The sequence below is a fragment of the Triticum urartu genome, chromosome 6A (genome assembly GCF_056163025.1).
Source record: "Triticum urartu cultivar PI428250 chromosome 6A, HENAU_Tu73, whole genome shotgun sequence".
NCBI classification, from domain to species: Eukaryota; Viridiplantae; Streptophyta; class Magnoliopsida; order Poales; family Poaceae; genus Triticum; species Triticum urartu.
This window is the reverse complement of record NC_141878.1, coordinates 195322299-195326447: the sequence shown is the minus strand read 5'-3', so window position 1 is coordinate 195326447 and position 4149 is coordinate 195322299.

The following is a 4149-nucleotide window of genomic DNA, read 5'->3' as shown; positions in this document are numbered from 1 at the left end:
ACACACGGGCAAACAAAAAGCAAGCGGACAAAAAGAGGCAAACTGAGAGGGAGGATAGAGAGAGGGCGAATAAAACGGCAAGGGTGAATTGGGGGGGAGAGGAAAACGAGAGGCAAATGGCAAACAATGTAATGCGAGAGATAGGGATTGTGATGGGTACTTGGTATATTGACTTTTTGCGTAGACTCCCTGGCAACGGCTCCAGAAATCCTTCTTGCTACGTCTTGAGCTTGCGTTGGTTTTCCCCGAAGAGGAAGGGATGATGCAGCAGAGTAGCATAAGTATTTCCCTCAATTTTTGAGAACCAAGGTATCAATCCAGTAGGAGCCCATGCTCAAGTCCCTCGTACCTGCACAAAGCGATAGCTACTCGCAACCAACACGATTAGGGGTTGTCAAGCCCTTCACGGTCACTTACGAGAGTGAGATCTGATAGATAGAATATTTTTGGTATTTTTGATATAAAGATGCAAAGTAAAAACTAAAAGCAAAGTAAATAGTAAAACAATATAAAAGTGATGGAGATTGATATGATGAGAATAGACCCGGGGGCCATAGGTTTCACTAGTGGCTTCTCTCAAGAGCATAAGTATTCTACGGTGGGTGAACAAATTACTATTGAGCAATTGATAGAATTGATCATAATTATAAGAATATCTAGGCATGATCATGTATATAGGCATCACGTCCGTGACAAGTAGATCGAAACGATTCTGCATCTACTACTATTACTCCACTCATCGACCGCTATCCAGCATGCATCTAGAGTATTAAGTTAAAAACAGAGTAACGCCTTAAGCAAAATAACATGATGTAGAGAGATAAATTCATGCAATATGAAATAAAACCCCATCTTGTTATCCTCGATGGCAACGATACAATACGTGCCTTGCTGCCCCTTTTGTCACTGGGTAAGGACACCACAAGATCAAACCCAAAGCTAAGCACTTCTCCCATGGAAAGAACTACCAATCTAGTTGGCCAAACCAAACGGATAATTCGAAGAGACTTGCAAAGATAACCAATCATGCATAAAAGAATTCAGAGAAGATTCAAATATTATTCATAGATAGACTTGATCATAAACCCACAATTCATCAGTCTCAACAAACACACCGCAAAAAGAAGATTACATCGAATAGATCTCCACAAGAAAGGGGGAGAACTTTGTATTGAGATTCAAAGAGAGAGAAGAAGCCATCTAGCTACTAACTATGGACCCGAAGGTCTGAGGTAAACTACTCACACTTCATCGGAGGGGCTAGGATGAAGTAGAAGCCCTCTGTGATGACGACCCTCTTCCGGAGGAGCTCCGGAACAGGCCCCAAGATGGGTTCTCGTGGATATAGAAAGTTGCGGCGGTGGAATTAGGTTTTTGGCTCCTGTTCTGAACGTTTGGGGGTACGTGTGTATATATAGGAGGAAGGAGTACGTCAGTGGAGCACCGAGGGGCCCACGAGGCAGGGGGCGCGCCCTAGGGGGGCGCCCCCACCCTCATGACCACCTCTTTGATCCCTTGCAGTAGGGTCCAAGTCTCCTGAATCATGTTCGGTGAGAAAATCACGTTTCTGAAGATTTTATTCCGTTTGGACTCCGTTTGATATTCTGTTTATCCGAAACACTGAAATAGGCAAAAACAGCAATTCTGGGCTCGGCCTTCGGTTAATAGGTTAGTCCCAAAAATAATATAAAAGTGGAAAATAAAGCCCAATATAGTCCAAAACAGTAGATAATATAGCATGGAGCAATCAAAAATTATAGATACGTTGGAGACTTATCAATCATCGGCTTGAGGTGTCCATAGAATCGAAGAGAGGGATGATGTGTGTGTGTGCGCGCACGATCGATAAAGAGTGCCATCGAATTTGTGTGTGCCCACGTCAAAGATATAGAGTGGCTGGCCTACTGGAACATGAGATGGGACATGTGCAGTTTGTCTCTGTGGCATGGATACCTACCTGCAGCGCTCGACTATCGGTGTGTGGTGGGGGAAGAGGGAGGCCCAATTAACTATAGAGGTACAATGGCTGGTATATGTGTGGAGGAGGAGAGAGGCCTACCTCATGTATTAAGGAGATCGATTTGCCTCATGTATTAAGGGAGATCGATCGGCATCATGCATATGTGCAGGAGATGAATAAGGTTGGGAGAGAGACAGAGCTAGAGTGTTGGAGGGGGTGGTAGTGGAGTTGCTTCTAACCAATGGTGGGATAGGCTTGCTAGACAAACGGAGGGCACGCCCGCAATATCAATAAGAGAGGAGATGGCTGCTTGTTGTCTGTGCACGTGCGTGTGAGAGACGGGTCAGGAGGCATGCACGAATGATGAGGGGGGGACGATGTGGCTATGGTAAGCAGACGTAACTACATATGAAGATCAATCGCCCTTTGTAAGAGAAAGGAGAGACATAACTTGTGAGGTACGCCGATCGATGGGGGGGGGTAGTTAAAGTCGATCTAGGTATATGTTGGGAGATCGATCAGTATACATGCATGTGTGTGTTAGAAGCAAATGAGGCACGAGGAGAAGGATAGAGAGAGAGAGGGATGCATGTAGGAGGTGGTACAAGAGGCATACTATATCGAGGGGGAGGAGTGTGCGAGTACGAGAACAATGAAAAGAGTGGTGGGAGTGAGGCATGGACGGTGACAAGAGAAGAGGGGAAGCTTGTGTTTGTGCTAGGCACACCTGGCTAGAGAGGCATATCGATCGATGTGTGCCGTAAAGAAGGAGCTGGGGGGGCCTACACACACCGTGGGTGAACGACCTAAAGTGAAAAGACGAATTTGCGCGATGGAGCTAGAGAATGCTGAGGGAGGGTGAGAGGGATGCGGGCGTGTGCATGCACAAGAGAAAGTTAGCGCTGGCTACAAAGATAAGAGGGTTGTGTGGGTGTAAAAGACGAATAGAGATCATATATACTTCATTATAAAAAGCGAATTCAGATATTTGAAGAATTTATCATAGTATTTCAAACCGACAGATGTGTCAATATATATAACAGTGATACACATGGTGTGGTTATGAACATGGTATACTACATTTAATATATTTTATCTCTACTCTTATAAAAAACGGAGTGGTTAATGATGGTGTGCCTGCCATCCTGCATTATAGGCCGTCTAATTTATATCTGGCAGATAGCAAGGAAACTATGATGGTTGAAGTTGGCAACAATCATGATTGTAGATTCTTATTGAAATAGAGAAACGAATTCAAATTTAGTTCGAATTGCAGCGGTAGTATAGACATTTGGAATGCACTAAAATGTTGGTATGAGTAGGTTACATGCATTTTACAGCAAGCGAAAAATTTTAATCGGACATAACATGGATTCATACTCCCTCCTTCCATCTATATAGGCCGTAATTAGATTTTTAAGACCGCCTTTGACTAGTGACAAGATTAATAGTACATGACATGCACAATGTGAAAATTATATCATTGAAAGAACCTTTCACAGACGAATTTAACGGTGTGCTTTGTGTAACTTGCATGTCATATATCATTGCTCTAATATTTAGTCAAAGTTAGCATCGAAAAACGCATTAGGCCCTATATAGATGGAAGGAGGGAGTAGCTTTGAATAGCATTCGTATAGTAAAACGGGGCAAGACTCTCTCTTTGTGTGGTGTGAATAGTTTTATTTTTTTTCGTTTTCTTTTTGGTTGAGGGAAGTGTGAATTGATTTGGTACATACAAGTACAATATTACTACATGTTAGGCTTGTCCCTAAAATTCAACCCGTGTCTTTTTATATCCCGAAAATTCAGATATCGTGCTCCCAAAACTGGCGCCTTCACAACCCGCGCCTTGCTATCTCAGAATTACAACGCGCGCGAAAACTCCCTCCAGCTGCCAAATCCCGACACGCGAAATCCCCCTTCTAACCCTAAGCCAAAAGGGCCGCTAGTTCAAATCGGTGGGTGGTACTTTTGTAACACACCCTACATTTTGGACAAGCGCGTTCCTAAGTCATGCTTCACCCCCTCCCATCGCCCCCTTTTCGCCATTCGAAATCCCAGGCCGCCATAACCTCTCCGCTCCAGCCGCGAAACCCCACCCTCCTCCGTCCGCCACGTCACCGCTGCCCAGCCGGAGCCTCTTCCCCGACGACGTACAACTCGACGTCCCTCGTCCACCTCCCCGG